Below are 24,286 nucleotides of genomic sequence, written 5' to 3'. Positions count from 1 at the left end.
CTCATGAGCAACAAGAGTTTTCTCCACTAGATGATTTTGAAGAAGGTGAAGGAAGTTCTGCTAAGAAAGAATATGTACAAGAACTAGTGCAGAGAGAAGTACAGAGGATACTCAAAGGGAAAACAACACAAGACTATCTTCCACAAGAGTTTTCAGCATTTGTAGGGGCATGTGCACGTAACAGTTCTTGCTCAAGTTCTCTTAGCATTGATGAATGGATAATTGATTCAGGAGAAACAACTCATATGACATATAATGCTGGTTTATTGAGGAATATGGTCAAATTAGATGTCCCTAAGAGAGTATTTTTACCAACTGGTGAGGCTCAAATAGTCAGTCATCAAGGAGAAGTATTATTTGCTGAGAATTTCAAATTATTGAATGTGCTTTATGTTCCCAAATTCAAATACAATTTGATGTCAGTTAGTAAACTGCTACAAGATCAAGGTGTCTCAGTATGTTTTTGGACCACATATTGTATCTTGCAGGGCCGAAATTTTAATCAACGATTAGCAGTTGGAAGATTGAAGAGAGGGTTGTATTATCTTGCTAAAGATTCCTTTGATAGGAATGCAATTCAAAAAGTTGTAAGCCAAACTGATTTGTGTCTTTATCTGTTATAGACAATAATGTTGATGTCGAATTATGGCATAAACGTTTTGGGCATATCTCACATGAGAAATTATCACATGTTTTTAATTTGCCTAAGAGTTCTATTATTAGTTTTGCTGATTGTGATATCTGCTTAAGAGCTAAACAAATTAGAAATTCCTTTGGATTAAGTTTCATTAAGACCTTGTAAGTGTTTGATCTGATTCATGTTGATTGTTGGGGGCCTTATAAACAAACATCTATTAGTCGTGATAGATATATGTTGACTATAGTTGATGATTTTTCCCGTGTGATATGGACTATTTTATTTAAACACAAAGACCAAGTGTCAGGCTTACTAGATGGTTTTATCACAATGGTAAATACTCAGTTTCATACTAAAGTCAAGACAGTTAGAAGTGATAATGGGACTGAATTTTTTTGGGCATTCAACACAGTTAGTGTTTGCAAAACATAGCATCACGCATCAGAAAACTTATGTGTACACACCTCAGCAGAATGGGGTGGTAGAAAGGCGGCATAGTCATTACTCAAGCAAGGAGGATTGTTTGTCAAATTATATCTATCTGACTAAGGTATTGCAGTGGAAATCTCCACATTTTTTGTTATATGGAAAAGAACCAAGTTTGACAAACTTGAAGATTTTTGGTTGCCAAGGATATATGTTGAACAACAATCCTCAGAGAGGGAAATTTGATGACTGGTCAACACAGTGTATCTATGTTGGGCTCTCAACTGAACAAAAAGGATGGAAGATGTATAACATGGAAACTCACCGTTTGTGTGTGTCCAGGGATGTTCATTTCAATGAGCATATTTTTCCTTATTTATCTAACACTATTGTTTCAGTACATGACAGGCCATTAACATCATCAATGTTGTTTTAGTCTTCGCTTGATAATGATCAAGGTCTCACTGATATTGAAGCAAGCACCTCTTCACAGCCTTCACAACCTCCTGATCCTCTTCATAGTGCTCAAAATGATGATTATTCAGCAGAAAATACACCACAAATTCCTTCATCAGCAATTACCAGAACTGACTCACCGACAACTAATCACAATATGCCAATTGTTGAAAATGAAATTCTAGCAAGAAGATCTACCAGGGTCACTCAAAAACCTTCATGGTTACAAGATTTTGTTGTCAATCAAGTGATTCATTATGACAATATTATTCAATACAACGATCATTATCAAGCTTCTTTGTTCTCTATGAGTAAAGAGCATGAACCAAGAAGTTATAAAGAAGCAAAAGGACAACCTCAATGGGAGAAAGCTATGGCGGAAGAGATTGCAGCCTTGGAGAAAAACAAAACCTGGACAATCGTGCAATTGCCGCCTGGTAAACGTACAGTTACTTCCAGGTGGATTTTTAAGATTAAATATGCTCTTAATGGATCAGTTGATCGATGCAAAGCAAGATTAGTTGCTCGAGGTTATGATCAGCAAATTAGTGTAGATTATCATGATAGCTATTCTCTTGTCACTAAAATCACAACGGTAAGGGTGTTTCTTACGGTGGCAACTACGAATGGTTGGCCAATGCAGCAGATTGACATCAACAACGCGTATTTGCATGGTTCTATTGTAGAAGAACTATATATGCAGCCACTAGAGGGGTATATCAATTCTAATTGTAACCTTGTTTGCAGGCTTGATAAGTCCTGGTATGGCTTGAAGCAAGCCGGGAGATAATGAAAGCTGTTCATGATTATTGCTTGTTTACCAAACAAACTGAAGATGGGAATTTTTTGGCACTTATAGTCTATGTGGATGATGTGTTAATCACTGGCACTTCCATGATACTAATTGAAGAAGTTAAAAAATCTTTGGATGCAAGTTTTACTATAAAGGATATGAGGAGGCTAAATTTTTCCTTGGTGTTGAATTGGCCAGGTCTGATAGAGGGTTGTTTATTTCACAATCTAAATATATAAGGGATTTGATCAAGGACGCTGGTTTGAGTGAAGCTCACAGTGTTGATAATCCTTTCCCTACAGGGTTAAAGTTAGATGAAGAATCTTCTGCCTATGAAAAACTAGAGAGCTATAGAAGATTAGTTGGGAGATTGTTATATTTAGGCTTTACCAAGCCTGATATTGCTTTTGCTACACAACAATTGAGCCAGTTCATGAGTATTCCTACTTGTATCCAAATGGAGGCAGCCAAGCATGTCGTGAAATACTTGAAGGGCACTGTTTACGGTGGGTTTGTATTACACAGACAATTCTGATTTATCTCAAATGAGAGGCTATTATGATTCAGATTGGGGTAGGTGTTCAGTTACTAGACGATCGATGACAGGCTATTGTGTGTTTGTTGGAGATTGCCTTGTGTCTTGGAAATCAAAGAAACAAAGCCAGTTAGCAAAAGTTCTGCAGAAGCATAATATAGAGCTATGTTAATTACATCTTATGAATTGAAGTGGTTGACATATTTGTTGGCTGAATTTCATATTGCACCCCAATTACCAATCACATTGTTTTGTGACAGTCAAGCTGTAATATATATAGCAACCAATCCTGTTTTCCATGAGAAGATGAAGCACGTGGAAATCGACTGTCATTTTGTTCGACAATATATGGAGGCAGGATTTCTATATACTCCGTATATTACTTCGGTTAATCAGCTTGCTAATTTGTTCACAGAGCCTCTTACAGGAGCTCAGATGGCTTCAGCCTTGAATCAAATGCACTTGTATCAAAGTGTTGATGTTTCATCTTCTTTTACTGCAAATGGAAATAAACCCAGTAACAACACAGTTGTGAAAGACAAGATGAAAAGTATTTCATCTTGAAGAGGGGGTGTTAGAGAATAATAATAGTTGAGGGAGTTATATTGTAATTAGCCTTAGGGCTTTTCCTAATTGTATAAATAGCTGATATTTTATCAGCAGCACCAATTAATTGAAATTCCTTTCTTCTTCTTTTATCCGTTTCACTTATAAAAACGTAAAATTCCACAATATTATTCATTGTTTCAATTTAGGAAGTTGCTTTTTTCGGTGGTTATGTTTTGCTTATATGTAAGAATAATTTTTTTAAGATAAAAATGTATTTGGTTGCAATTAGAACTTAATTGTGTATTTTTAATACTTTGTTTTCTAAATAAAACATACCACATACCTTTATTTGTAAACTACATGCCTCTATTTGCAAATTGGACAAACCACAAGCATTTTTTTTATACTTTCCCCTTTATACTAAGCAGTATAATCTATGTATTTATATTTATATTTGCCTTGCCTTCGTCGTCAAATGGTCTATATCTTTTTTTAAAAATTTATATTTATTAAAGGCCTAATTCACAAATAACCCCCTAAACTTGTCCAAATGTTGCAACTGTCCCCCTCAACTTTCAATTGTAACAACTTACCCCTTAAACTTGTTCAATTGTAAAACATAACCCCAAATTGGGAATTTTTTTTAGCCCGTACTTGAAGCAACAGTAAAAGCATTTTCTCGGATTCGTATCACGCCAAAGATCTGATTATCACACTCCACGAGCATTGCAGATTTTGCATTTCACGCGTTTCTTCAACTGCAGTCCATGTCAACAATTTGGGGTTATATTTTACAATTGGACAAGTTTAAGGGGTAAATTGTTACAATTAAACAAGTTCGAGGGGTAAGTTGTTACAATTGAAAGTTGGAGGGGGCAGTTGCAACATTTGGACAAGTTCAGGGGGTTATTTGTGTATTAAGCCTTTATTAAACGGTTCGGTTAATCGTTAACCGCGGTTTTTGAACACTCTAACTTGAAACCGGTACCTATATATTTTTTTCACCATTAAGAAAACCACCGGTTCAGTTAACCACTTTTTCCGGTTCGGATTATCGGTTTTTGGTTCGGTTACCGGTTTGACCGGTTTTTTTGCCCACCCCTAAGTTCTATATAGATAATTATCAAGTTCTATTCATTTAAATTTTAAGTAGGAAATGATGTTACAGATTGCTTATAAATATGTCCAATCATTAGAAAAGAAATTTACCTTCCTCCATGTTATCTTTATAACTCAAATAAATATCAATTGTGATCCTTTTTGTCTTTTTCTTTTTCTTACCACTTTGAAGTTGCTAACTACACATAGGCGGATAAAATCCATACACAAGTCATAGTCTTACAACCATATAGCAGTTGTTGTCACCCTCAAAATATTAATTTTCATGGCATATAAATTACAAAACATGCTTAAATTATTTAGGGGCACCACAGAAAAATTATAAAAAGTGTCATATATGAATCAAGTATATGATGAGAAGTCAACAAAAAAAAAGGCTTAATGCTTCTTCAGCCACCTTAACTCGTCCAAATTAGTCATTTTACCCCTCCAACTCATCGAATGTCCTATTTACCCCCTTAACTCCATAAAAATGGTATTTCTCACCCCTTTAACTTGTCCAAATTTGTCATTTTACCCCTTCTCAACTCATTGAATATCCTATTTACCCCATTAACTCCATAAAAGTGACATTTCTCACCACTTATGATCCTATTTACCCTCTTAACTCCATAAAAATGGTATTTCTTATCCCTTTATAGTAGTCAAAAAATTTGGAAAGAGAAAGAACGAATAAAAAATACAAATAACAAGAACATTAATATAAACAAGTTAAATACATGATTGACTCAACTTTTTGGTTCTAGATCGATAGATTAAATTTTCGAGCAAGTTACATGCTACTTGAGCGAGAAACAACCTTGTGCTACTTGACCGAGCAAAATTTTGGACTAACTAAAATTATCAATCAACTTTTTGGTTCTAGATCGATAGATTAAATTTTCGAACAACTTTTTAGATATTTTGTTTTGTAAATAAGAAATTTTCTATCTCTAGATGAAACTAACTTTACAAAGACTTTTTTTTTGATATATATTGTAATTATTGAATGATTGATCTATCAATCTTTATTACATGGTAGTTTTTTATGATTAATTTATGTTGAGATGTTTTAATTGTGAAAAATGATAATTTACAAACCACTATATATTTTTTGGTGATAAAGACATTTTTATATAATAAGGGAAATTTTAGTTATTATAAAAAAATGAATGAGAAAAATATTTATTATTGTAATTCTTATTTAATAAGTGGTTTTTTTTATTATTGTAAATAATTTCTAATAAGGGTTTTAATCATTATAAGTACTCTTTATAAAGAGGTTATTTATAAAGTGGTGAAGCTCTTAGCCTAGTGGTTGAGAACTTACCTATGCCTTGGGAGGTCATGGGTTCGAATCACATCCGGGTCTGGTGGGAATTTTTCTTTCTTCTTTAATGTAAGCACATAAATAGGACATTCGATAAGTTGATGGGTAAAATAACCAATTTGGACAAGTTAAGGGGGCTGGAGAAACATTAGGCAAAAAAAAAACTATCAATTCTCCCAACCAGAGTAACATACAAATTCAACCAATTCAGAAAAGAACATGTGTTATTAAATAATTATGTCACATTAACCAAAAAATAATAATTATGTTTACCTAACACATGAAATTGGAAGACTTACAGTTATTAATCCAAAAGATAATTAGATACAAATGAGCAAAATAAGAAGAGAACTTCGCACAATAATGTCAATCCATAATGAGAACCATGGCTCTAGAAATTTGCGTGCATCCTGCAGATAATGACATTGTAAGTGGACAATGGTGCTACAGAATAAGGAATTTTATTAGATGATGGGAAGAACCGTGCTAGAGAATTAAGGAAAATTAAATTGAAAGTAAATTGCCAAAGCCACCACTGATGAACGCATTCTTTACAGTTTTAGAGGCAAAAAAATATTACCCTGGGTGAAGAAGAAGCAAGGACTGTGGTGCCGCCTCCACTGTGAGAAGATCAGTTTTCAGATTTCTGTGTTTTGAATTCAAATTCCTTTAAGAAATTTTCTTCCAATTCCTAATAAAAAAGATTCAATTTTTGAATAAAAAAAACAGAGATAAATTTACAACCCAGAAAGTGAAAAAACTGAAGCTTACCAACATAGGATTATCCGCCAATAAAACGTGTAATCTGAATAGATAAAGAATGGGTAGATTGAGAATGTGGGTAATTATTTGGGAACCCTTTATCATCATGTTATGCAAAGTTAAGGAGAAAAGTTGTGAAGAAGAAGAAGAGTTACAGTATTTTAAGAAAATGCCACGTCGGCCATAGATATCTTCAAGAGATGACACATCAGTACTATTAACTACAAATTTAGCATATAGTATAGATTCCTTTTATATTTAAGCAAATAATATGTGGCAAGTCTGACTAGTCTTTTAGCTTTTTTTTTTTAGCTTATATGGTCAATTGGTTATTAAGCTTTAAAATAGGTCAATAAAATTAGGCATAGTAGATTGACTCTCTCAACTTTGCAAGTGTCTAACCAGTTTTCTAAACTTGTTTATTTCATATCACCAGTTCCCTAAACTTGTCCATAAAAATTTATTAGCTTCCCTGAACTTTGCAAATGACTCACCAGTTCCCTAAATTTGCTTATTCTGTAACAACTAAATACGAAAACTTATTAAACCTAAATTCTAAAAATACATCTTCATCTATTTGTGAGGTAATTTTTTCTTCCCCTGCCTTTCAACCTATTATAAGAGTTAGTGTTGTAAGATTGAGATCGAAATAAGATGGTATATCCAATTCCTACATAAGATAGTATATTTTTTTTCCACATCCAACATATGTTTGTGATTTGTTACGGATAAAATGATGCACGTGTGAAGTGTAGATGACAAGATTCATGACCGAGAAGATAATTTGATGAATTATTTCTCCAATTAACCCAATTTATCAATGTTAGGGGTAAAATGCTCTTGGCTTCCAACGTTATGGACAATATTGCACTATTTTAGACATTAGGGGTAAAATTACTCCTGTCCCAAAACGTTATGGGTATTTTTGCACTTTAATAAGAGTTAGTATTATGGTTTTTCTATAAATTTTATGGACAAGTTTAGGTAGCTCGTGATACGAAATAAGCAAGTTTAGGGAGCTGATGAGACACTTGCAAAGTTTAGGGAGCCAATCTACTATTATGGATAAGTTCAGAGAGCTAGCGATATATTAAGCCATAAAATTATTTCAGTTTTGCTTTTGACCATAATAAAATCATTCATGGTGCCGAAATGATGGTATGAACTATTTGCAAGGGAACTCAATGTCACGTGTTAGTCGCACATGAAAACAAATCATGTGGGAGATACATTGATTATGATTATAAATTTTAAAAAAAATAAAATTAATTGGAGTTCGACCCATCTATCCTTCCTTGTACATCCCCTTTAACAAACAACGTATATAAAGAGCCAATTTTTATCCCTATCTCACCTCGTATATCACCTCTGTTAAACATAGTGGTAGTGTATTTAGGAAACCACAAGTACCTAATAGTACAATACTATGACAAAACTCAATAACTATTTAAATTATTCTGTGATCTTCATCTCGAGATTAGCGAACGGAGCGACTCATGCTATGGCTAGGCATGCTCGGTCCAATGCTAGTTTCTTTAGTGATTTTTCTATCCATGATTTGTTGGTTTCTATAGTTTGTAATAAATCTTTCTTAATTTCTTAATAACATTTTGTTTGGTTTCAAAAAAGAAACTATTTAAATTATTTATTTAGCTTTTTATTTGAGAGGAAGTTGACTTAAACCCCATAGATCCACTCCAAACCCTGATTTTATGCTCTTCAATTCACTCGGATCTCTCCCTCAGTGCCACAGTTCATTGCCTTGCACAGTCTTCTTGTTTGGCCATCCTAGGTCTTTAACGCTCAGGAATTCTATACTTATATTTCTGGGTAAGCTCATTGTTGGAGCGACCAAATTAGTGTCCATAATTTTACAGTTGTGCATTTTGTAATTTAAGATGGAATTTGTCTGGTTCTTTTTAATTGCTTAATTTTCTTTGATTATTGGGATAATTCCAATTTTCTAATATAAATTGGACTCAATTCCTCTTGCTAAGAAAAATTGTTTTGTATGGATTTTTATAAATCGATAATCAGATAATTTCAAGTGAATTTTGTTTTACTTGGTATATAAGTGAGTCACAAAAATTAGTTTGACAAGTTAAATTTGTTGTTGTCAACACCTAACCGCGTTGATCTGAATCACGTATGGATGGTAATACTGCCTTTCAGGTTTAATGAACAGTTCTTTTCAGTTTCCAACTAACCAGGCTTAGACCATCTCCAACACATTTCATCAAATTTACTACATCAAACCATGTTTTCATCATTTTCTCTCTCTGTTTTGATGTTGCTACAATGTTTTTACTCCAACCCATTTCATCATTATTAGAGTTAAATGATTTTGTATGGATTAATTATTAGTGTTAAATGATTTTTGATTTCTGGTTTTTATGTATATAAAATAAATGAAAAAGAAAATAAATAATATTATTTTATTAAATGATGCCCATCAAAAAAATTGATGGAGCATCAAATTTGATGATAAATGACCGTATTTTGATGCATACGGTTTGATGCTAGGTTGGAGATGGTCTTAGAGCTGCTATGAAGCACTGATACTTTCCGGAGGTCACCGTACGCGTATCCGATACTCCGGGTGAGGGGATTCCGCGGGATAAGTACGGACACGCCTGGGAGTATTCCCTTTTTCTTTAAATGAGGGGATACGCGGGGACACACCAGGGACACTTCGGCGATATTTTACGGTTTTTTTTATAAAAAAAACTTCGAAAGTATAAGGGTTTTTTTTTTAAACTCAAAAAATATAAGGATTAAAATGAAATAATCTCAGGATTACTAGTATATACCGACACGAAATCTATTGAACCCTAACAAAATTGAAATTCCTAAATCTTTTCCCTCATCTGGTCGAGTTCTTCTGTTAAGTGGTTCTGTGCAATCAGTTGTCTTCCGCGATTGCTTTGTTCAAGTCGATCCCTCTCATCTGGTGGATCTGCTTTGATCGAGTTTTTCCTCTCATCTGGTCGATCTGCTATGAATTAATTACTTATTAGTTAATATTATAGATGTTATTTGTGGTTTTATAATGACTTGAGAGTATTATTTCTGTTTTTATAATGACTTTGTGAATATGATTTGTGATTTATATATTTATGTATCTTTTGAATTTTCATTATAAATGATATATATATATATATATATATATTATTAATTATATATAAAATTTGCCGTATCGAGCCTACCGGTACCGGTGCTTCATAATAGAACTGTAATTCTGGTGAAAGTTGTATGCTCTTGGCTTGGAAAATGATTTTTCATCGTGATTGTTGTTTGAAAATCATGGAAGTTTCTTTGAATTATTGCTTAAATGAGAATGATAAATTTGGAGACCCTAAGAAGGCTCGTGATTAGTGTGGCTGGATTCTGTTTCCCTTTTTCGCTATTTGTTTTTTCCTGCTTCATTTTGCTTCACTTAGTGAACTATATTTTGAAAGTTTTCCATAGCCCTAAGATGAATCCAGGCTTTAGATCATTCACAGTGTTAAAGGCATAAAAAGATGGAATTTACAGCTTGAAATGTAAAAACTTCAAATATGGGTTGACATCTAGAAGAGTAGAAGCCATGTATATGCTTGCATTGTTGTTATCAAAGAAATTAAATTGTCAGCCCTTGTTTCTGAATGGTAGAGAACTTTTAAACTTTGTAGCTAATTTTGATGACTTCATCTTCCAATAGTTAGGACATTAATTGAGAGCATAAGCTTTGAAGGCTTTTAATTTGTTCACTATATGCAGTGAGACCATAAAGAAATTATGTCTGAGGCTTCATATGTTTTAGACTTTTATCACCTTTAGATTTCAGAAGATTACTATGACCATTTTCTATTATTAGTAAATATGGTTTTTGTTTGTCGGCTTTTTATCATTTCTTGAGGTGCACTGTGATGCATATAAATGTGCCTTGCTTTACCTATTTGTGTAAGGAACATATTCTTGTTGCTCTTTGAGATGATATGTTCATAGTTGCAAATGCTAAGTCGATCCTTTTGCTTCAACTGTAATTCTTACGTAGAGTGTTTCCGCAGGATTTGTGAGCTCTAATGAAAGAAGAAGCTAGTATTATCCCAAGTAATGAAATGCAAAATGGTGGTTCTATGCAAGCCCAATCCATCACATACAATTCTAAGGTTTTCAGTTTGCATAGCATCTTTACATTTTGTTGTGATGTGGGTGTAATTCAAAAGCAATTCTTCTCTTATTTATATTTTGTTTTATGGAGTTGACATTTGTAAAAAAAAAAACAGAAATTTCACATTGCAATTTGTTCGTTTTTTAGACATCCTTTAAGTTACTGGAGCTTGTTTACAATGTAAAGTAGGTCAAAGAACTAATTGTTAAATTGTAACATTTGCAGAAATTTCAAGATGATCTACAAGCAGCAGGAATCAAAATCAAGCAGCATGAGGATAACTTGAAAATTTTGAAAAGTCAACGAAACAAATTAAAAACCTCAATACTTGATCTGCAAGGTATGATAAATTTTATTTTTTGTGCGAGGATTAGTTCTTCTTGAAGATTACTCAGCTAAGAAGTATTTGCATGTGCTGTTCACTTAGATAAAAGCACATCTAGGAACAAATTTATGTTGTGTAGTGTAATGGTTTTTAATTTAAGCATGGTAGCTACCTAACAAATTCAACTGAGTCACCTGTTTTTAATTCTTGGTTCTCCAGGTGCTTTAACTACTGTGGTGACAATGTTTAGATCTGTCACTCGTATATACTGTTTCCTTCAATGTTTTAGTTAATTTAATTAGACAAAATATTTCAGTAAAGTTTTTGCTGATATAAACCGAAAATGATGTTGTTAGGAAACTGTTGTAGCTAGTCTAAATCAGAGTAAATTTATTTAGAAATTGTTATTTTCAGAATTATCATTTATTTAGGAAGTCTTAGTATTAGTAGAAATAGGAGTTTATTTTCAGAACTATTATTTAGGAAGTTCTAATTCTAATAGGATAGGAGTTTGTTTTCAGAATTTTTATTTAGGAAGTGTTAAATCTAATAGAATAGGAATCCTAGTTTAAGTCTGCCTTTTGTACTATTATAGAAAGGAACCATTTATCATTGGTAAAGTACTATTTGAAAAACAAATTCAGAGATCAGGAATTCTCATCATAAAGATCCGGGTTTCTCTCTAACGAGCTGTATTAATTAATTCTCATCATACTAGCTCGAAAGAAAAAGAAGTAAGATTCACTTCCTGATTTCAAGGTTCAAGGACCCGTAATTTGATCTAAAGTTCAGGAGCTTAACAAAGTGGTATTAGAGCAAGTTATGGCTGAATCAAGTAATGTGGAAAAACAGTTTGAAGCCTTTTTGAGCTTCATATTGCAGAGACAGGCCAAAGGTGGAGGCCATGGTACTCAAACTAGAAATTATCACAACAAGGAAGGAGACTGGAGGGTGGACAGTAGAATACGACCGCAGAGGAGGTCTGCTTCCAAAATTCTCGAAACTGGTTTTCTAAGTTTGGTGGGTCATATGATCCCTTGAGCTGGTTGGTTGCATATGTGTGAGCATTTTAATAAGCATCAACACACTGTTGAAGAAGAAAATGTGGTACTAGCTTCCTTCCGCTTTGAAGGACGTGCTGAATCATGATTCACAAAGAGAGGGGTAAACTGCAGTTGACATTGGAAGAGTTTCAATCCAGAGGTTTGGACCATCAATCCAGGATGATACAATTGGAGAATTGGTGAAAGTTAAACAGATAGGCACAATTGAGGATTAGGACGATTTGAACAACTACCGGCAAGGACGCGAAGATGAGCATTTCGATGGCAAAACAGGAGGTCGGAATATTCCTGAGTGGGCTGAAAGGCACAATAGTGGTTAAAGTAGAGTTGCATAAGTCTGCTGAATTGCCAAGGCTATATGAAAAAAGAGAAATTATCAAGATGGGACTGTTGGCCAGTAGTGGAAGGACCGTTTAGAGAAACGAAAGACTAAGAGGATTTGTTATAATTATGACTAATCATATACATGAGGACATCAGTATGAACCTTTACTAGAACCAGATGTTGAAGATCCTATCACCAACTGATGCTTTGGTGAAAGTAGCTCCAGTTATCATCTTTGTGCATGAGATCACATTCATTTTTGTAGGGGAAGGCAATGTTAAAACTGTTGTAGCTAGTCTATATCATAATAAATAGTTATTTTGATTAGGTTTAGGACTTACTAGTTTCATAATTGTTATTTATTTAGGAAGTCTTAGTCCTTGAGGAGTAGGAATTTATTATCAGAATTGTTATTTAGGAAGTTTTAATTCTAATAGGGGTATGATTTTATTTTAGAATTTTTATTTAGGAAGTTTGAATGATAATATGAGCACGAGTCCTAGTTCAAGTCTGCCTTTTGTACTCCTCATTTGAAAAACAAATTCTGAGGTCAGGAAATTAATTCTCATTATAGGTAAGCTAGGTCGAAAAAGAAAAGAAGATTTACTTCTTGATTTCATAGTCAAGGACCCGTAACTCAATCCAAAGCTCAGAACTTATAGTGTGAGCAGTTTTTTTATCTCAACTTCCATCCAGTGTTTCCGAATGAAAGGATTTACTTTTAGATGCTAGAATTGTTTGGAGATTTTATGTGTATAATGATTTGTGATGCATAATATCTCTTTCCATTTTCATTTTTTTTTATACTGACAAGTTTCCTTTAGTTATTCTTGGTAATTATCACTCCGCAAGACCTCCTAGTGGTGAAAGTGAAAGCCATTCCTCCAATCAGAGTGAGGCAGAAATAGTAAAGCATGAAACTTCTGCTGCAGGCATTCCGTGTCAGCTGACAACACATCGTGGTACTCATGCACCTCAACTCGCATTCACTAACGATGTGCTTGGTATTGTTGCTACTCTGGGCAAGGTGGATGATGATAATCTTAGCAGGTTAGTTTGAAGTTGCATGTTATCTGTTATTGATATTTACTATCTATCTAACATGTAGATTCTTCCTCTTCTATGAAATAAGTCTTATGATTAGTTTCCTTGCTGATATAGCATACTGTTCCTTGTACTAATGTAGTCAGTTAATCTATGTACTCCACAATTCCAAGAGCCCTTATTATTTTCAATCAGTGAAATGCCTCCGTACTTACTGCCACGCTGATCTTTGCTTTAAAGAGCTGCATGATAATGCAGTTGTTGTTAGTTATCTGCACTGTTTTCAATCTACTTTTACTTATTCTTTCTTAATTGCAGGCTTTGCTAGGAATTGTTTGCAAAACTTACGAAGGTGTTAAAGCTCTTGAAACTTATGACAAGGAAGGCCATATAAATAGTGATTATGGAATTGGAGGCTTTGGTACTACTATCGGACGGACTCTGGATGGTCGATTTCTTGTCATTTGTCTTGAAAACTTAAGGCATGTATCTCTTTCTTTTCTTTATTGAAGTTTGATATTCAGCTCTTGAATTACAAACTTTTTTTCCCTTGTAGACCTTACTGTGGTGAATTTGTGGATGATGACCCTGAAAGAAGGCTTGATCTTCTAAAGCCAAAATTGCCTAATGGCGAGTGCCCACCTGGATTTATTGGTTTCGCTGTTAACATGATCCATGTGGCTTACATGAATTTGTTGTATGTATCCGATGTGTATGGCCTCATAAAGACTCTATTTTATAGCCTCTTTTCTCGTCTGCAAGTTTACAAAAGTGATGGAGCAATTTCACTGGATGGAGGGATTATTAAGCCTAATGGTTTCTTTTCCTTGTGGAATCGGTAAGTGTTTTGCTTTCATTATTGACATTTGTCTTCCAATTGGATCTAATGGTGAATTTCATTGTTTACAGCATCTCCTTTTGTGGTATTTCGGAATTTGCTTTCTGCATGTAGGTAGTTTAAATGCACTAAGAAAGAAATGTCTTTCTGAATCGTGATAGATTGTAGAATTATGTTTGTGCTATAATTCGATTATAATAGGCCACCTATAGGGTTCATAGCATTAGCCTCTAACCTTCCAAATTCAACTCATGATATTTGGTGCATGGATTTTTCTTCCGCCAATTTTTGTACAACTATCATACAAAAGAAAAGAAATATGTATTTTGTCTAGAATGTCGATCCAAAGGGTGAGCCTTGGCGCAACGGTAAACGTTGTTGTTGTGTGATCGAGAGGTCACGGGTTCAAGTCTTAGGAGCAGCCTCTTGCCAATGAAATTGGCAGTGGAAGGGTTGCCCCAGTAGACCCTTATGGTGGGATCCCTCCCTGGACCCTCACGGACGCATAGTGCACCGGGCCATCTTTTATGTTTCATGCGATGCATCTGGCTATTAAATAACATATTTTGACATGCATACCCTATGTTTAGAGTTGCATGTGTGTGTGAGCGCATGTTGTGTGTGTATTTCTCATTTGGTATCTCTTCTTTCTGGATTTTTTTTGTTCAGCAGGACTGATGTTGATGTAAGATTTCCAAAACCTTCCATGTCAGCAAATCCACCTGATAACTGCATGGAAACTGAGAATCAGCTCAAGCAGAAGACATTGGAAAAGGAGAAGTTGACAGATGATTTAAAGCGAGAGCAAATGCTGTTGAATTCTGCGAGATTCAATTATGAGAGTAAGAAGGAAGAGTTTGTTAAGGTTCTCGCACAAACTTCTGCATACACAGCTCAAGTATTTCACTGAACACATCTTAATTGAGTTAGATTGGAGTTGTATTTGATAAATATTGAACACAATAGACAAATTGCAACGCAATGCAAAGAGTATTTGTTATTTAGAATGTAAACTGAGGAAGCTTTAAATAGCTTTACAGTGAACAGAAATCCAAAAACAGAGACTAACGCATCCCACATATACAGGAAACGTGATTACAGCAAAGACCAAATCAAACTGTAACTTATTCCTAGTTTCTAGGAACTTATTGTTAACAGCAAAGACTAATTCAAACAAGAAGACACGTTACTTAACACTTATTGTTAACAGCAAAGACTACTTCAAACAAGAAGACACGTTACTTAACAAAACTCTCCCCTAAACTAAACTTGCTTACAACAAGTTAGTTTATACCCAAGCTGCTTCGAACACCAAGTGCTTCTCTAAGCTTCTCAAATTGATCAAGCTTTAACGGTTTTGTCATGATATCTGCAACTTGCTCATTCGTGCCACAATATTCCATTTTAATTGACCCATCATTTATAAGATTTCTTAAAAAATGAAATCGTACATCAATATGTTTGCTTCTCCCATGAAGTATCGGATTATTTGCAAGTTTAATAGTAGAAGAATTGTCACAGAGAACCTTCACAGAGTCAATTTTTGTACCTTCAATTTGTTTCAGAATTCTCTGCATCCAGACACATTGACACGCACATGAGGCAGCAGCTATATATTCTGCCTCTGTAGTTGACAGACTCACTACAGGTTGCTTCTTGGACACCCAAGCTACAGTTCCTCCACTTAATACGAAAGCATATCCTGATGTACTCTTTCGATCATCTATATCACTGTCCGCATATGCCATTAACTCAGTTGTGCAGCCTCGTTTGTAAACAATGCCAAAATCAGTAGTACTTTGAATATATCTCAAGATTCTCTTAGCTGCTAACATATGTATCTCCATTGGTTTTGACATAAATCTGCTTATGAGACATACACTGTACATCAAATCTGGTATTGTGACAGTCATATATAGCAAGCTTCCAACAATCTGCTTGATCAAGGTTCCATTTACTTGAGTGCCTTCCTCCTCCTTTGATAGTTTGTTTCCTGGAACAATTGGATTTCTGACTCAATTGCACCCTTTCATCCCGAATTTTTCAAGCATTTCACTGGCATATTTCTTCTGGCTGATGAAAATGCCATTTACTCCTTGATGAACTTCCACTCCCAAGAAATACTTCATTTCTCCTAGATCAGTCATCTCGAACTCATTCTTCATAGAGTTTTTACAATTTTGTATCATAATCAAATCATTGCCTGTAAAAACAAGATCATCAACATAGAGACTTATAATTAGAATCTTGTTGTTCTCCTGTTTTACAAACAAGGTAGGATCACAGCAGCTTCTTTCGAACCCTTCTTTGACGAAGTATCCTTCAATTCTACTAAACCACGCCCTTGGAGCTTGCTTTAAGCCATAAAGAGCTTTGTTTAGTTTGTATACTTTGTTCTCATCTCCCTTAACTTCATAGCCTTGTGGCTGAGCGACGTAGACGTCTTCTTTGAGTTCTCCGTGTAGAAATGCGCTTTTAACGTCTAGTTGAAACAGCTTCCAACCATTTTTCGCTGCTACTGCAATTACCATGTGAATAGTATCCCATCGTGCTACTGGTGCAAAGACCTCATTGTAGTCAATTCCCTTTTCTTGAGCATACCCTTTTGCCATGAGACGTGCTTTACATTTGTCAATCTCTCCATTTTCGTTCATCTTGGTTCGATACACCCACTTGACACCTATCACCTTCACTTCCAAAGGAGCCTTTATAAGTTCCCAAGTTTGATTTTTCTTTATTGCTTCGATTTCAAGATCCATTGCATCCCTCCATTTCTTTAATTTTGCTGCTTGTTCATAGAAAATGGGATCAGCAGATATACATAGAGCAAAGTTTTGTACCTCATCTTCAGAGAATCCTTCTCCACTTGTGTAATCTTCTAAGTAGGCAGGAGCTCTTCGTTCTCTGATTGAGAAAGATGAATTAGAGGTATTGTTGGGGCTGGAATTCGGTGAGTTAGAGCTGGAACTTGCTGAATTTGGAACATCACTGTTGGAGCTTAAATTTTCTGCGTCATTGGAGGTGATGTCTTCATCTACATCTGCTGTATTTTCTTCATCTAAATCTGCTTCTTCTTCACTTTCATCTCCTTGATTGTGGGCTTCTTCATATTCTTCTCCCCAATCAAGTACATCAGTAGTCTCCTCTTTTGTTTTTGCCCAATCCCATCTTTCATCTTCTTCAAAGATGACATCTCTGCTGATGGTTACTTTCTTTGTGAAAGGATTAATCAGCTTATATCCTTTGGACTCCACACTGTAGCTGATTAGGACTAATTTCTGACTTTTTGCATCTAACTTCAATCTCTTAGCATCAGGTACATGAACATTTCCAATGCAGCCAAAGACCCTGAAATATTCAATGTTAGGTTTCAAATCGCTCCAACATTCTTCTGGAGTTTTATTTTTCACAAAGGCAATGGGACTTCGATTGAGAATGTGACATGTCCACTTCGCAGCATCTGGCCAAAGAATTTTGGGCATTTGTTTTTCTTCAAGCAAGCATCTCACCATATTGAGGATTGTACGGTTTTTATGCTCCGCAACTCCGTTTTGCTGAGGCGTATACGCCGTAGTAAGTTGTCTTCTTATGCCTTGTGTTTTGCAAAATTCTGAAAATTCTTTGGAGTTGAATTCTCCTCCTCTATCTGTTCTTAAGCTGCACATTGATAAACCACACTCTTTCTCCACCATTATTTTGAAATTTTTGAAAGTCACAAAAGCTTCACTCTTTTCGTTCAGAAAATAAATCCACAGCTTTCGACTAAAGTCATCTATGAATGTTAATATGTACCTCTTTTGACTGTAGGAGGCAGGCGAAATAGGACCGCAAATGTCTGAGTGTATGAGCTGTAATTTCTTTGTGGCTCTCCAATTACTCTTCTTTGAAATGGCTACTCTGTGTTGTTTTCCCATCATGCAACTTGTACATTTTTTTGTTGGGGTTTTGATGTTTGCCAGCCCTCGAACCATCTCTTTGTTGTGCAGCAATGCTAGATTTTTATAGCTCAGATGCCCAAATCTTTGATGCCAAATTTCACTCGATTCTTCAATTTGTGCGTTGAAGCAAGAAGGTGATTTCATGAGAATGTTTGCAATAACTACAAACATTTTGTTTGCTGTCATTTCGCTTTTCATTATAACACCACGGGTCGGATGATATAACTTGCACACTCCATGTTTGATAAGAATGGTGATTCCTCGTTCTTGTAATTGACCTATGCTCAGCAGGTTATTACGCAATTCAGGTACATAAAAAACATCACTCACAATTTGGATTTGGCCTCCAACTTCGAGCTTGATACTCCCTTTCCCCATCACTATCAGCTTGGAATCATTCCCAAGTTTAACAGAATGCTTAAAAACTTCATCAAGTCGTGTGAACCACTCTTTGTTTCCTGACATGTGGTTCGAACATCCAGAATCAAGAAACCAGATCCCTTTCCTTTTGTCTTGCTTGAGATCAACTTGCGCCATTAACAACATCTCATCTTCATCATCAATCTCGGCATAGTGAGCCCGTTTCTCTGAATTTTGACATTCATGCTGAAAATGTCCCAAATTGTGACATGTATAACATTCAATAGCAGATTTGTCAAAGAACGATCTGCCTTTGCCTCTTCCTCGACCTCTAAACGTGCCTCTACCTCGTCCACTTCGGTCTTCATGTGTAACTTTCAATACTTGATCTTCTTCTACAGATCCTTTCATCCTTTGTTCGTGAATTAAAAGGATGCTTTGGAGTTCGTCCACAGTTAAAACATCAACATTATTTGATTCTTCAATTGAACATACCACATAGTTGAATTTTGGAACTAAGGATCGAAGAATCTTTCCTGTGATATCAGCTTCTTTCAGACTTTCACCACATGATTTCATCCTTTTGGCAATTGAGAGTGTTCTTCCAAAATAGCCATTGACACTTTCCCCTTCTTTCATCTTCAGAATTTCGAATTCAGCTTTTAGGGTTTGAACTTGTGCTCTTTTAACCCTTGTTGACCCTTTAAATTTCTGCTTCATCGAGTCCCAAATCTGCTTAGATGTATCATCGTTCAGAATGGTTTCCATAATTTCTCTGTCAATGGCTTGATAGAGATAATTCTTCACCTTCTTGTCTTTCAATTGCTGTTCTGCAATAACTTTAGACTCTGCTTCTGATGGCTCTCTTCCTGCTGGAATCTCTGTTATTCCGTCTTCTACTAGGCTCCAGAATTCCTTTGCTCGAAGGAAATTCTCCATCAATTTTGCCCAATGTTCATAGAAGCCATCAAATTTTGGGATAGCTGGTTGCACAAAACCATTATTGTTGCTTTCTGCCATCTCTTCACACTCTTCTCTCGTGTTTCTCTCACACTTTTCTCTCTCAATCAGGCCTGTTCTGGCTCTGATACCAAATGATAAATATTGAACACAATAGACAAATTGCAACGCAATGCAAAGAGTATTTGTTATTTAGAATGTAAACTGAGGAAGCTTTAAATAGCTTTACAGTGATCAGAAATCCAAAAACAGAGACTAACGTATCCCACATATACAGGTGATTACAGCAAAGACCAAATCAAACTCTAACTTATTCCTAGTTTCTAGGAACTTATTGTTAACAGCAAAGACTAATTCAAACAAGAAGACACGTTACTTAACACTTATTGTTAACAGCAAAGACTACTTCAAACAAGAAGACACGTTACTTAACAGTATTTTGGAGAATTCAACAACATTTGCTCTTGCTTTAGATGCAGGCAGGCAGGACAGGGTAGGTTCAACCCTAGATTATATTAGAAGGGGGAATCAAATCCTTATTAGGATAACAACTCGGAAAAGTCTTCTATTTTGTTATCGTTTCTGAATGGGTTACGAATTTCTTTTCGTGAAAAGTGCAACTTACTCAGTTACCAGGAGCAATTGGTTTTGTGAAGTCAATGGTTTGAAAACCATCCTTTTCGATCTGTGGTGTGCAGTAAGGACGGGTTCGTATTAGGAGTAGCAGTGGGTAAATTTAGTAACTTTTGGACTCTTAACATCTTCATAATCAATGTTTTTAACAGACTTTTTGTATTGACTGAGTTGGAGTTGTTTAAAAATGTTCTGCACTTATGTGAAATTATTTTGGTTTTTCTTTTTGCATACTTTTTGATTAATTTGGATAAATAATTTACTAATTTCTATGTTTTTATATGTTAAGCTAGTCTGCTTTTGGAAATAATTGTATAGTCATTAAGTTTTTTTGTTTCTATCAATTCTTTAAAATTAATAGTCAAAATAGATTAAATTAAATTTGAAGTGACAACTCTTTATCCTATTTTATAAAAATAAAACATCTATGTTTTTATTTTCCAACATAGTCATAATTTATAATCTCTTCAATATACAGCAATTGATATTAATTTTTTGTATAGTTATAAAAATTTAATTTAGCGATATAAAACTTAATGAAAAAAAAATATTGGCTTAGAATTTATCAATAATTGTAGATTGACTCTCTAAACTTTACAAGTGTATCACCAGTTGATTGAACTTGATTATTTCGTATCACCAACTCTTTGAAGTTGTCCATAAAAGTATATTAGCTCATTCAACTTTATAAGTGTCTCACCAACTCCCTAAACTTATTTATTTTGTAACAACTAAATACAAAAACCTATCAAACCTAAATTCTAAAAATACATTAAATATCACAAAAGTGGTAGTTTAATAATGTAATTATATATAAAATTACTTATCATCTCATTTATATAAATAAAAGGGTTAAGGTGCAAAAATACCCCCTAACATTTTGGGTCAGGAGCAATTTTCCCCTAATGTAAGAAATGGTGCAATTTTACCACTAGCGTTGGAAACCAAGAGTAATTTTACACCTAACATTAAAAAATTGGATTAATTTGAGAAATAATTCATCAAACTGTCTTCTCGGTCATGAATCTTATCATCTACACTTCACACGTGCGTCATTTTATCAGTAACAAATTACAAACATATGTTGGGATGTGAAAAAATATAAAAAAATATAAAAATATATTGTATCTTGTAAGAATTTGGCAAAAAATTTCAAAAAATTCACTGAATTTATAAATACTAATCTCTAATTCAATTATTAAATTATAAAAAACATGAAATCATTTTTTAGAACGAATTGATATGAAATTGGTACAGAATAAGGAACAAAAATATATGTGTTTTATAATAGTGTCTGAATATGCCCAAATTATCAACGTGACGGGTAAAATTGCACCATTTTACACGTTAGATGTAAAATTACTCCTGACCCAAAACGTTAGGGGCATTTTTGTACCTTAACTCTAAATAAAATAAAAAATGATAATTTCGGAAGAAAAACATATGTATCACAATTTCTCTCCAATTTGGGAGTTTAAGAAAAATTACTCAAAATTCACTCACCTACCCCTCTTACTAGATAAATTACACTCATGGCCACTGGACTTTACTTATTTTAATATTTAGCCACTGAATTTCAATTCTTAACCGTATATCCACTAAATTTTACACTTTTTAACAAAGGTTGCCACTCACCTTTAATCAACTCTTCCAAATGGCCGTTAAAGATCTCAAAATGAAAATATTAAAGAACTATAGTTTTTCAGAACAACATTTACCATGAAATCATATTTTTTATTTTCCAAAATCACATTTATTGGAGCTTTCTTTCTCTAAAAATTTCATTCTTTCTTCTAACCAAACAATACCTCAATGACTTTAAAACGAAATTTTCAAAAATTAAAGTTCCTTATAATATCATTAACTCTTCGAATTTATTATTTCGAGTCTTCAAGGATCATTTTAAGGCGTTGAGTGATCACTGATATTAAAAATTGTAACATTCAGTGGTCATACTGTTAAGAATTGAAATTAACCGGCCACATTATTAAAATAAGTAAACGTCAGTAGCCATGGGTGTAATTTACCCTCGCTTACAGTTTCTAACCGAACCGACTTACCACTACAAAGAGCTGTTCATGTATAAAAAGAGCATGGAAGAAGCGCAAAAGTTGATAATTCATTTCAATCTCCAGCCGAAAAGATGACTGACGGTCACCTCTTCAACAATATCTCTCTCGGTGGTCGCGGCGGGGCTGTAAGCTATTCCTCTCTCTTCATCTCTATTCTTCTTAATTTTGCTTTTGTCTGCTCAGATTATCGCCTTTTCTTTTGACTGGTTTTTGGGTGTTCGTATTGTTTTCTACCTGGAAACCCTAACTTCTCCTAATATTCAATCTTACTTGTTAATAGCTATGTTTCTGTGTCGTTGCCTTGTCAGGAATATGAATGCCAAGAGATGAAATGACTAGAAATTTAATTATGTGTTATTTTCTTCCGTTTTAGCTGTAGTTGTGATATCCTTCCAGACTTCATTTCACCTTCTTGGTCCAATATCATGTAGATATTGTCCACTCTAGCCCAAATCCAACATATTGGCCTCACGGCTTTAAAACGCATCTGCATGTATTGGATTCTCATCTCACTAATAAGCCCCAGTCACTCTCTCTCCATTTCCGATGTGGGATTCAGTTCATTCCTGTCCCCATCGTCATCCCTTAGGGCCGCTCCTTGCTCAGGTCTTCTACCCCGGCGCCACCCACTTCGGACAGGGTCGTTACACTTTTGGACTCTTAACATCTTGATAATCAGTGTTTTTAACTGACTTTTTTGTATTGACTGAGTTTTACAAGTTCTTTCATAATAAGTTTTTGTTTCTATCGATTCTTTAAAATTAATAGTTAAAATAGATTACATTAAATTTGAAGTGACAAATCTTTATCCTATTTTAAAATTTGAAGTATAAATTTATAAAAATAAAACATCTATGTTTTTATTTTCCAACATAGTCATAATTTAGTTATAAATATTTAATTTAGCGATATAGAACTTAATGAAAGAAAAATATTGGCCTAGAATTTGTCCATAATTGTAGATTGACTCTCTAAACTTTGCAAGTGTATCACCAGTTTATTGAACTTGATTATTTCGTATCACCAACTTTTTGAAGTTGTCCATAAACGTATATTAGCTCATTGAACTTTATAAGTGTCTCACCAACTCCCTAAACTTATTTATTTTGTAACAACTAAATACAAAAACCTCTTAAACCTAAATTCCAAAAATACATCTCCATCTATGCAAGAGGTAATTTTTTCTCTTCTCATATCTTTCAACTTATTATAATAGTTAGTTTTGCAGGTTTAAGAGATCGAATGGATAAGAATTGAAAGTTAATATTATGATCTTTGTATTTAGTTGTTACCAAATAAGCAATTTTATGGAGCTGGTGAAAAACTTATAAAATTCAGGGGAAGTAAGTGAGTTATATGAAATAACTTGTTGTGTTTTGATGAAAGGTAAGGTAAGTGGTGGTTTAATAATGTAATTATATATAAAATTACTTATCATCTCATTTGTATAAATAAAAGAGTTAAGGTGCAAAAATACCCCTAACATTTTGGGTCAGGAGCAATTTTACCCCTAACGTAAAAATTGGTGCAATTTTACTACTAGCGTTGGAAACCAAGAGTCATTTTACCCCTAACATTAAAAATTTGGATTAATTTGAGAAATAATTCATCAAACTGTCTTCTCGATCATGAATCTTATCATCTATATTTCACACGTGCGTCATTTTATCAGTAACAAATCACAAACATATGTTGGTATATGAAAAAATATAAAAAAATAAAAAATATACTTTTTTTTGGTAGAATAGGAAGGCTCACGGCCCAATAAAAAATATACTGTATCTTGTAAAAATTGGGCAAAAAATTTCAAAAAATTCACTGAATTTATAAATACTAATCTCTAATTCAATTATTAAATTATAAAAAACATGAAATCATTTTTTTAGAACGAATTGATATGAAATTGGTGCAGAATAAGGAACAAAAATATATGTGTTTTATAATAGTGTCTGAAATTGACCCAAATTATCAACGTTAGGATAAAATTGC

At 34.1% G+C, this 24,286-nt stretch overlaps 1 long non-coding RNA gene across 1 annotated transcript; it reads left to right on the top strand.

The window, feature by feature from the left end:
* The first annotated feature begins 1,521 nt into the window (after positions 1–1,521).
* Positions 1,522–13,373, top strand: LOC136224617 (uncharacterized). The gene is made up of 4 exons (XR_010686512.1): positions 1,522–1,956; positions 10,636–10,737; positions 10,965–11,079; positions 13,277–13,373. It is a non-coding gene; the product is annotated as an uncharacterized lncRNA (long non-coding RNA).
* Positions 13,374–24,286: the final 10,913 nt, after the last annotated feature.

This window comes from Euphorbia lathyris, chromosome 3, assembly GCF_963576675.1.
Source record: "Euphorbia lathyris chromosome 3, ddEupLath1.1, whole genome shotgun sequence".
Classification (NCBI taxonomy): domain Eukaryota; kingdom Viridiplantae; phylum Streptophyta; class Magnoliopsida; order Malpighiales; family Euphorbiaceae; genus Euphorbia; species Euphorbia lathyris.
Note: the sequence above shows the minus strand (reverse complement) of the source record. Positions and strands in the feature narration are given on the sequence as shown.